Here is a 12,148-nt window from a genome sequence, read left to right on the forward strand (position 1 = left end):
CTTCCAAGCTGTTGACCTTCTACCAGTGGCTGAAGACACATCTCTTTACCCAGGTGTTTGTGAGGAGTTACATGCCAGTCATGCAATCTGTACCACAGTAGTGGGAGACCTCTGGTCCCCAGGTCAAACTTGGCACACCAGGGGCCCAAATTACATTTCCTGTAAACTATGGCAGGTACTGCTGTGACTTCAAAGCAACAATTGGAACTTCAAGTGAGCTCCCGATTGTTCCTTTGATGGAGAAAGGTGTGTTCTCTGATAGATGTTGAGCATCCACTAACTCCTAGAGGGGGAACCAAAGATTCAAACTACTTGAAAGCCCTTCTGCAGGCATCCCCATGCTACAATTTGAACCTCTGAAAACAACCTGGTTTTCAGAGGTTCCAAGAACAGCATGGGGCTGTTTACTAAAGGACTCCCAAACAGCCCTTCACTGTGATTTGTGAAGTCCCCAAAATCAGGTTCTGAAAGTACAGGGTCACCTGACTTCTTAGTAATATCAGGTGTTTGAAAGGCGGGTGCCCTACCCACTGGTCAAATATGCCCTGCCATGAGTGAGGAGATGAGGATATGGTCCACTGGCCACAAAAGGTTCTCTACCCTCATTGCATCACTTGCTGCTTATTCGTATCTTACTGGATCTTAGACATTAGGTTAGGTTTGGATTTGATGTTCTTTTTTATGCTTGAGGTACTATTAGCACCTGGTTGTGTGCTGGTTGTACTTTCATACACTAATGTTTTATCTTGTGATATGTGTAACCCACCCTGGGACCCTTTGGTGATGGGTGGGCTTATGAATCCAATGAATAAATAACTATCAACACTTTCTCCCTACAGATACACACAGACACTGCATCTTGTACTGATGAGGCTGTATTCAACTTGCCACTGATTCCCTTCCCAACATGAAATCTGAAGCAAATGTGGGTTTCCCGGCAGAGCAAAACATCTGAAGAACTTTGAGTGCAGTTAAAATGTTTTAGGAGCCCTGAAATTTCTTGGGAGGGGTCTTGTTTGCTGTGGTATTCTAAAGCAAGGTTCAAAGTGAATTTGTTCTTTCCCACAGGGGCAAAGTATCTATGGAATTTGGAGGAGTGTGTGTGTGTGTGTGTAGGTGAGCGGAATTTCTCAAGGGGGTACAGGTCCCTTGGCTGTATGTTTCTGTCTATATCTTCACTTTAAAAGCAGTTTTAAAAGTAGTAGTAGAACACATACTGAGGATGCACACATATGCTTGTTTTGCCTGCTGTCTCACTTTTTTGTCATAACTACTTGCTATTTCACATTTTTCATAATTGTAAAAAACTTTCCAAGCACAGTAAAAGGGAAATGGATCCCCAAATTTATATTTTTCTAAATGCTTCCTTTGTCTCTAATTAAAACAGTTTGGAAGCAAAAGGTTTTTATTTAAAATAATGATAAAAAAGCTTATTGAATACACTTGTGAGCGTTAAAGAAGCTAGAGAGAGAAAAATATTTTTGATTTCTTGTTTTTGTCTTGAACTATTTTTATTTCTGTACTATAGATCCATTGACACTTGGGTTGCTTTTGTTCATTGTGATCATGAAAAAGCATGCCAAAGAACAGAACAATGAAATTCTCTGTTAAAACCAACTGCTTGAAACATTCAGGAAATAATTAAATTTAACAATAAACTAAAAACCTGTTTAGAACATCCAGCAGCGTTCCACATGTCTGGGTAGGCTTGCCTAAATAAAAATGTTTTTAGCAGGTGCTGAAAAGAATGAAGTGAAGGCCAAGAGACAGGGAGTTCCAGAGTGTGGATGCTGCCACACTAAAAGATTGATTTCTTACAGTTAGGTAGGCTTCCGTTGAAATATGAATGAAATCAAACTTTTCCACCCTTGTTCCTGGTGTATATCTTCCCTCACCCTTTCTTCCTTGGTGAGAAGTAGGGTGCCATTTTAGGGTCTGCCTCAGGTGCCAAAATCTCTTGGGCCAGCTCTGTTTGTATCTCAATTATTTCTGATGTCTCATCAAAGACGGAGCACCACCACAACTCCCTGTCTTTAATTCCTCTCCTCTCCAATGGGCACATTGGCTTGGCTTGGCTCCCCAATCAAAATGCTGCCTGTCAAGAATCATAAGCTTCAGAAGGCCATAGGATGCCAAGATTCCCACAGTCGCCACACTGTGAGAAGCAGACGGCAATGTGCTAAATGGGGGGAAGCCTAGATTCAGTCTTTCTTCGAGGCATCCTCAAAGAGTCAGCCACCTGTTTCTAATGCTGTGGGCCATGACGTTGACTGCAGAGATGCCATGGCTGTTCTTGCAAAGAAAAAGCCTCCACAGCATTGCATTGGTGCATTTATTTATTTATTTATTTATTTATTTATTTATTTATTTAGGAGAAAAGTATAATGGCACTGTAATAAAATTTCCACACACACAATATTGTGCAGCCTCTTACCTGGCCTTGGTTGGAAATTCTAAGAACCCCCCCTCCCAAAGTTATTTATTTCGTTTCTGGTCAATAACAATGTAATGTTATGCTTCTGTTTTCAGCACTTAGGCTAGTGAACAGCTCAAAGAAATAAAGAGTCACTGCTAGCTATTTTTGCTTACCAGCTAGCACCAGAAAATTCAAATATCTGCACCTGATCATGTCCACAGACCACTTACGCAAGCATCGTTTCTTCAATGTCTTAGGAATAAAACTGAGGGCAGTTCTAGCATATGCCTTCATGAAGATTCATATTAATCATTTTAGAGATCTATTCTAGGGATGCTTGAGGAATTCAATTTCCCTGAACTGACCAGATCAGCACCTCCCACATTATTATGCAAACATCCTTTGGATTCTGCAGCTCTCTGAATTTTATAATACAGTAATCAGCTGGGGAAAAAATGTACCATACCAAAATGTGTTTTAAAATGAGTGTGGTAGAATAAAATGCATCTAGAAATGCATCGACTGGGATAAAATAGCTATTTAAATGTACATTTGTGTGCAAACTTTTTAAAAAATCACAGATTAACATGGAAACAAAATGAAATAGATATGAATGAATACATGTGAAATTGACACAGACTGCAAATAGGCCGATCTGTTCATCCCTAGGCTCTTCTGCAATACATATGTATCTTTCCCCTCAATGTCATGATAATTAAGCTCTGACAGGAAAGGATATTTTAAGGGACTAGCCAATACTTGCTTTGAATGCCACTTTGTCGAAAGCAGTTGCTGTCTCTGAAAAATTGATTCTGTTGTCCAATTATGTTGACATTGGGTTGGCAGGCAGCGCATTCTTGGGTTCATTTTGTATTTGCTATCTTTTAGCTTCTCTTTTCATTGAGTTATGGGCTATACTGGTAGAATCCAAAAAGAAAAGGGACACTGGGACAGATCCAGATGAAGTTAGCTGCACTTACGTCCCACCGAAATCAATGTATAATATTAGTTGCAATTCAACTTCAATGCTGCTGATTTCAAGGGGAACTAATTGCAGTTGACTAAGTCTAGATCCAATCCATTCTTTCTCTGGGTGGCATCATTAAACAGATAAGTGCCAATGAGAAGGAACCTGTGGACAATTGACCCTCCTAAGATAGGTAAGCAGCTTCCTATCACTGAAATGAAGCTGTACCCACTTCCCTCTCTCCCCCTGTGCTCATCATAGGAAAACATGGAGAAAGAATACAGGGATATGTCAAAGTGCATAGCAGCTTCTGGAACTTGGAATGCATAAAAATAGTAGATGGGAAATTGTAAGCAATAAGGAAGAGACTTCTGGATCAGTCCAAAGATCCATCTAGTCCAGCACTCTGTTCTCACAATGGCCAACCATTAGCCTGTAGGAAATGCCCAAAAGGAGACCAAGAATTTTGGATATAACATACAGCTAAAAGAGTGGGAAAGACTGTGGAAGGAAGGATTAAAATTTACTGCATGCAATGCTTTGAAAGAAAATGTGATGAAAATGATGTACAGATGGTATATTACACCAGTGAAATTAGCTAAAATGTATAAAACAAGTAACAAATGTTGGAAATGTAAATAAAAAGAAGGATCTTTTTATCACATGTGGTGGGAATGTAAGAAAGTGAAAAGCTTCTGGGAAATGATATATAATGTGATGAAAAAAATGTTAAAATATACATTTATTTAAAAAAAAACAGAAGCATTTCTACTTGGCATTGTAGGGGAGGATATTAATAGACAGGATAATAAACTGTTTTTATATGCAATAACGGCAGCAGGAGTACTATTGGCACAGAAATGGAAACAAGAAGAATTATCGATGAAAGAGGAATGGCAGACAGAATTAATGGACTATGCAGAATTAGACAAGATGACAGGAAGGATTCGAAACCTGTGGGATCACAGATTCTCAGAGGACTGGAGTAAATATGTGAGCTATCTGAAAAGCAATTGTTATCAACAGATTACACTAGTAGGATTGCAAGAAGTTTTGTAAGGAGGACTATGTGAAATATTGCAGAGAAAAGTATGAAGAGAACTATTAGTGAAGGACTTTTAAAAGTAATAGTGAGCTTAATGAAATGCAGATTAAGTGATAAAGATTGAAAAATCTTCAGATGTGGTTGATGGAAGTCCAAAACACTGAATAAAATGAGAAAATATTTTGTATGTTGTTGTTTTTTGAAATTTCATCTAACACACACACACACACACACACACACACACGGAAATGCCCAAAAGGGAACTGCATGAATCAGCTCTCTCCCCACTTGTAATTCCCAGCAACTGGTATTCAGAAGCATGCTGCCTCTGACTGTGGAGCCACAACAGTACAATCATGGCTAGTATTTTATTTTAAAGTCATCCATGTTGGTGACTACCCATACCTCTTGTGGGAGCGAATTACGTAACTGAACAATGTACCGTGTGAATAATTATTTCCTTTTGACTCCCTCGACTCTTCCAACAAATCAACTTCATCGGATCTCCCGGAGTTCTAGTATTATGAATCTGGGAGAGAGAAGAAACTCCTCAAGCCTCTTTCTCTACTAAACGGGATAGCGGTTGCTTGCAATCCTCATGCATGACCTCCACTTCACCTTTGCACTATAGAGACATGGTTGATATTCCCATTCAAAAGACAAAAAGCATCATAAATAGTATAAACAGATACAAATTAAATTTCCCTTAGAGAATTAGTTCCTCCAGCATCACTAAAGCCAGGAAGCATTAGGTTCGAATAAGCAGCAGCGACTGCCAGGAAACAGGGATTGACTGATTTTCTGCTGCATTACCTGGAAGGATTTGATTTCCTCATTATCAATCTGTTGAGGTAAATATATTATTCATCCATTAGCCTGTTTCTTCCATACAAAGGAACTTGCCTGCAAGGAAGATTCTTCTTCAGTGGCCTACATATGATCAAATACAAGCCATCTCACTTGCTTGGGAAGGAACATGGCTCGGCGCTAATGTACCTGCTTTGCATGCCAAAAAATTCCAGGGTCAATTACTGTCATCTCCAGATCAGTCTGGGGTTATCTGGCACCCTCTCTGACACTCTGGATAACTAATGTCAGTCCCTGTAAGCCAGGCATGGGGAACCTCTGGGCTCTTTAATGGTAAAGGGAGCCTTTACAGTTAGGTCCAGTTGCGGACGACTCTGGGGTTGCGGCGCTCATGTGGCCAGCATGACTAATCAGCTTCTGGCAAACCAGAGCAGTGCATGGAAACGCCATTTACCTTCCCACCAGAGCGGTACCTATTTATCTACTTGCACTTTTGACGTGCTTTCGAACTGCTAGGTTGGCAGGAGCTGGGACCAAGCAATGGGAGCTCAGGGATTTGAACTGCCGACCTTTTGATCAGCAAGCCCTAGGCTCTGTGCTTTAGACCACAGTGCCACATGCGTCCCTTCTGGGCTCTTTAGGGGGGACTATTTAGCTCAGCACAGCTCCCATGAGGCCGTTTCCACAAAGCTAGGATCACTTGCCTCATCAAATGTGGCATCAGGTGAGGGCCAAGTAGAGACATGGCTGCCGGTGCACAGCTGGCATCCTTAAAGTTTGCTCTTGATTGGGCATCAGCCAGGGAGGTTTGCTGCTACTGCCAATCAGCAGACAGATGGTTAGAGCAAGTCACCCGGGACTGGCTGTGCTACAGGTACTTCCGTAGCTCAGCTGATCCTGGCAGAAAGCAGAGTTTGAAGTCAGTGACTGTCAGATGATAGGAACGGACTTCAACATTGCCAGGATTAGCTGTGCTACTGAGTTGATTGACTGCATTTATATCCCTCCTTTTTCTTCAAAAGGCTCAAGATGGTGTACATGGATCCCCTTTGTCCTCATTTAATCCCCACAACAACCCTGTGAACTTCATAGCTGAGCAGGCATTTGAACATGCTCTCCCAGGTCCTAGACTGACACTCTAACCACCACACCACACTGTCAAGGAGCTCAACAGTGCAGCCACCCTCTACAGAAAGTGTCAAGCCTCATGTCAAGCTAGGCTTGGCTTGGCTCAGTTTTTCCTTTGTAGTGCAGGTTGCTACAAAAGGAGAAATGGGTCTCCTGGTACCCTGCTCACCTGTCGAAACAGCCCCCAAAAGGAGGAGAGTAAGAGGGAGCTGAATGAGTTAATTCTAGATGAGGCCATTCCTCCTCCTTCCACTGTTCTGGATTGGTCAACTCATCTTAAAGTGCTCCAACAAGATTTTGAAAATATTAACTACCCAACAAGCCTGGCTCAAGAACTGGCCTTAGCTGAGAAATCCTATAAGGCAAATATAACTGATATGACGACCCAGAGGCCACCTTCTGAGCTTGAAAAAAAACTTTCAAAGCCAACTGGTTACTTCCAGATGTACTCAAACAGAGGAGATGGTTATCTTCAGGATCAGTTCCACTTGATATGCACGGACCTCTCCAGCGTGAAAAAAATTCTAACGATAACAAATGGGCTACTTCTGACTCTAGTGGAAAATTTTACACCTCAAGAAAGAGGCACAGAGCCAAATGACACTGACCAAATGTACAACCTACCCGAACCAGCAGATATGAATCACCCAGTAACCAGCAAGAAGTCACAAAAACAAAAACCAGAAGCAAAGAAAAAGAAAAGCAAAAATATCAAAACACTAAGAAAATTGAAGATAACTCATCGCGCTTGCAAATGAAACAGCCCCTGAGTTTGAGGGGGGCTAGGCTCCAGCAAAATCCACTCCTGCCTTAGACAATACTGAGCAAGATGGACCAATGGTCTGACTCAGACAGATTTTTTGGGGGGAGCCCCGCCATAACCCAATAAATTAATGAATGTCAGAATCTAGTTAATATTTGATATACTGAAGGGAAATTGCAGTCTGCAGCAGTTCTCCTGGGTGTAGCCCATGCAAACCAGCCTGGCTGGGCTGGTTGAATGTAGGCCATTATGAAACAAAAGTCAGGTAAATACACGTCAAAGAAAGTGTTTTGTGTCTGGGCAAAATAGGGGTTGCTGAGGTGACAGGAAGGGGGCAGGATGTGCTGAGAGGAAAAATATGCCTGCCAGGTGGGATAGCAGGTGGATAAGAGGAGTTGCTTGGAGCAAGGGTTTGCTGGAAAGGAGGAGAAGAAAGGCCAGAACCATATTGGCTGCTGGCTGAAGAGCTGGCAACCCAAAGACTGGAGAACATGGCTGGCTGCTCTAGATTCAAGCTGGCTGTGAAGCCATGAGAGAAGCAGGGAGAACCCCTCTAGAGATGGCAATGCTGTAACTTCTGCACTCCCTCCACCTACACTCAGATTGTATATATGTGAATAAACTTTAAGTCTCTGATGCTCCTTGATTTCCACTAAGAGACAAGGCCAAGACCCCTGGAATCTCATGCATTGCTTGGCTTGTAACAAACACTATGTTGCTTAATGTCAAATATGAAGATGATTCAATTTCTTTACAAGAGAAATTATTGCCTGTCATAATATTAAAACTGCACTTTGTATGCAACAAAGACAAGACCTTCTTACACGTCGCCCTAAATAAACTTGATGGACTATGGAGAGATAAAGAGACAGATAGCTACCAAGTTAGCACAATGGACATGGTGCGTGGTTTTCACAGTGTTTACGTTCATAAATTCTTCCAAATCTAATTCTGAAGAAGGCCTGAAAAGAAGATAGTAAATATTAAAGCAGCTTGTTACTCTTCTCTAGGGGCCAAAATCATATAGCTTAAAAATGTTTTATTTATCAGACAATAATGCAAGATGTTATTTACTAGTATGCAGGATGTACAATTTATGCAACAGAGCATGAACATTTAAAAACCTGTTCACGGTTTCCCTCAGTGTAATAATTAAAAAGACAGATGGAATCAGATGTATGAGGCGAGAGACCATCTAAAGAAGAGGCACAAGGGCAGCTTAGTTTGCTTTGAATGAATCTTCTTTATACACTGATGAGAGAGAAAGGGCATAGATCTAGGCCAAGAGGAGAGGAAGTTCCCCTGTGAGGAAAGGTTGAAGAATTTGGGATTTTTTAGATTAGAGAAAAGGGAAGTAAGAGGCAACATGACAGAAGTCTATAAAAGTCTGCATGGCATAGAGAAAGTGGACAGAGAAAAGTTTCTCTCATAATACTAGAACTTGTGAAAATATTATTATTATTATTATTATTATTATTATTATTATTATTATTATTATTATTATTATTATTAACGTTGCCCATCTGACTGGGTTGCCCCAGCCACTCTGGGTGGCTCCCAACAGAATATTAAAACACAATAAAATATCAATTTTTTTTTTAAAAAATCCATGAACTCTTGAAACTGAATGTTAGAAGATTCAGAACAGATAGAAGGAAGTACTTAATCATGCAGTACATAGTTAAACTTTGAAACTTGCTCACACAGGTGGCAGTAATGGCCACCAACATGGAAGGCTTAGATGAATTATTGGAGGAGAAGACAATCAATGGCTGCTAGTCATGGTGGCTAAATGCCAGTGGCGTAGCGTGGGTTGTCAGCACCCGGGGCAAGGCAAGTAATTTGCACCCCCTAACCAGTGGATTTGCGCCCCCTAACCCGTGATTTGCGCCCCCTAACCCTAACCCCCAGATGTTGCGCCCGGTGCGGCCGGCCCCCCCTGCACCCCCCACGCTACGCCACTGCTAAATGCAACCTCCATACCAGTTCCTGGGGGAACAGCAGGGGGAGAGGGATGTTGCCCTCTTCTTCTGCTTGTGTGTTTTCCATAGTTGGTGACTGAGGGATGCTGGACATGATGACTGTGTTGTATATCCACTGCTAAAGGCAATGTGCCCCTGAATGTGACTGCTGTGTCAAAAGTTGTTAAAAAAATAAGTCATGTCAGACTAACCTGATCTCGTTTTTTGACAGAATTGCAAGCCTGGTAGATGAAGGGAACGCAGTGGATGTAGCCTACCTTGATTTCAGCAAGGCATTTGACAAGGTGCCCCATGATATTCTTGTAAAGAAGCTGGTAAAATGCGGTCTTGACTATGCTACCACTCAGTGGATTTGTAACTGGCTGACTGACCGAACCCAAAGGGTGCTCATCAATGGTTCCTCTTCATCCTGGAGAAGAGTGACTAGTGGGGTGCCACAGGGTTCTGTCTTGGGCCCGGTCTTATTCAACATCTTTATCAACGACTTGGATGATGGACTCAAGGGCATCCTGATCAAATTTGCAGATGACACCAAACTGGGAGGGGTGGCTAACACCCCAGAGGACAGGATCACACTTCAAAACGACCTTGACAGATTAGAGAACTGGGCCAAAACAAACAAGATGAATTTTAACAGGGAGAAATGTAAAGTATTGCACTTGGGCCAAAAAAATGAGAGGCACAAATACAAGATGGGTGACACCTGGCTTGAGAGCAGTACATGTGAAAAGGATCTAGGAGTCTTGGTTGACCACAAACTTGACATGAGCCAACAGTGTGACGCAGCAGCTAAAAAAGCCAGTGCAGTTCTGGGCTGCATCAATAGGAGTATAGCATCTAGATCAAGGGAAGTAATAGTGCCACTGTATTCTGCTCTGGTCAGACCTCACCTGGAGTACTGTGTCCAGTTCTGGGCACCACAGTTCAAGAAGGACACTGACAAACTGGAACGTGTCCAGAGGAGGGCAACCAAAATGGTCAAAGGCCTGGAAACAATGCCTTATGAGGAACGGCTAAGGGAGCTGGGCATGTTTAGCCTGGAGAAGAGGAGGTTAAGGGGTGATATGATAGCCATGTTCAAATATATAAAAGGATGTCACATAGAGGAGGGAGAAAGGTTGTTTTCCGCTGCTCCAGAGAAGCGGACACAGAGCAATGGATCCAAACTACAAGAAAGAAGATTCCACCTAAACATTAGGAAGAACTTCCTGACAGTAAGAGCTGTTTGACAGTGGAATTTGCTGCCAAGGAGTGTGGTGGAGTCTCCTACTTTGGAGGTCTTTAAGCAGAGGCTTGACAACCATATGTCAGGAGTGCTCTGATGGTGTTTCCTGCTTGGCAGGGGGTTGGACTCGATGGCCCTTGTGGTCTCTTCCAACTCTATGATTCTATGATTCTAAATACATATTTAAAGGCATATTTGTATTTAAATACATTTTTTGAATATATTTTGGCACAAAATGGTATGATAATAAACACACATATAATTGATTTTATTTCATAAAATTTGTAACTGCTTGATTATAAAACAAACAAACCTCAAAGTGGTTTACAAAGCAGTTTCTCCCCCCGGTTTTTGATCTGGGCTTCCACTGAAATGAGGCTGCATTTTAAGTTGTATTTTAATTCTGTTTTTAAGTTGTATTTTAATTGTTTTTATAACTGATGTTAGCCGCCCTGAGCCTGGTCTTGGCTGGGGAGGGCAGGGTATAAATAACATTTATTATTATTATTATTATTATTATTATTATTATTATTATTATTAGAACACCGGGCATTTCATTTGAACATGTTTTTGTTACAAATAGTCAATTTTTAAGATTTACAAGTTGTAGTTCTACAAGATTTATTCCCAACCTCCGCTGCTACACTCTCACCAATAGCATCACCTACCTGCAACAGTTAAAACAGCAGATGAAGTCTAATATTAGTCATACTCAGAGTGGATCCATTGAAATGAATGGACTTACCCATTGATTTCAGTGGCTCTACTAAGAATATGACTGTTAGGTATCAACCAACCTATTTTATAAACTACTTTAAAGGGAAATGTAAAAAAGAGAAAATAAATATTTTGAAAAAGGTAGGTTTCTATTTGATTTATTAAATTCATTGTACATGCATTGTTAAAAAACAATTAAGCAAATATGATCATACCCTTTCCTATCTGAAATGTTTTAGCACAATAACCCTGGATATACTACAGCTGTCCTCATTTCCTTTCACACTAAGTTAATCAGATTCAACAGCCATTCCTATAAAATACGCCACATAAGGATGTATAGCTTTTGTTTCTTTATTTCCATGAATATGTCTGCTACTCTACCCCCATGGCTATCTATAGAAAATTCAGAGTGCCTCGGATAGTCACTGAGTTTCCAAAAAATAAATAAAAACCCTTCTGCATATGTGTGCCATTTCCTCCAGCCTGACTCTGACAAAAGCTGTTTTTCCCTTTTCTCAATTGCTTGCACAAAAGTTTTTTCAATGCATGCAGACACTGGCTCTAGAAAGTTCAGCACTTATGCATTATGTAGGTATCTCCAGGTAGTCAGTCTAGAGAAAACCCTTCATGGCAGAAATGAAAAAAAAGTTGTGAAATCTGTTGTCAGCTCAACCTCTGCTGAAAAGAGTCTCTCACTCAAGCTTCTCACTTTCAGCCTTTGTAGTGAGATGACATGATACTGGGCATAACAATAAAGGACCTGCATACACCAGGTATGTAAGTGTGTCGTGCTTCTGGTCATTAAATTGCTGTTGCAGTGTGAAAATAGGAATGTTACATTCCTGGGAGCATGTAAAGTCACTCTGAAACACACTGCTAAGATATCTTGGGAAGGACAGAAAAGTTAATATGCAATGAACATAGCTGTCAACTTTTCCCTTTTCTTGCGAGGAATATTATTCGGAATAAGGGAATTCCCTTTTAAAAAGGGAAACCTTGACAGCTATGGCAATGAAAAGTTTCTATTGTACAGGTTTTTTTTGGGGGGGGGGGCTACATCACCTTGGGAACCTAGTCAATGCCAAGAACACAAAA

General features: G+C 41.2%; 1 protein-coding gene across 4 annotated transcripts in view; it reads right to left on the minus strand.

The window, feature by feature from the left end:
• Positions 1–12,148, minus strand: part of LRFN2 (leucine rich repeat and fibronectin type III domain containing 2) — a 264,966-nt gene that overhangs the window by 99,775 nt on the left and 153,043 nt on the right. The window contains exon 2 of one of the 4 annotated variants that reach the window (XM_081186408.1): positions 8,007–8,088. The exons of the other annotated variants lie outside the window; for them this stretch is intronic. The gene's annotated coding sequence lies outside the window, so the exon portion shown is untranslated. The remainder of the gene's footprint in view (positions 1–8,006; positions 8,089–12,148) is intronic. 4 annotated transcript variants of the gene reach the window in all.

Source organism: Podarcis bocagei, assembly GCF_964188305.1.
Source record: "Podarcis bocagei genome assembly, chromosome: 3".
Lineage (NCBI taxonomy): Eukaryota > Metazoa > Chordata > Lepidosauria > Squamata > Lacertidae > Podarcis > Podarcis bocagei.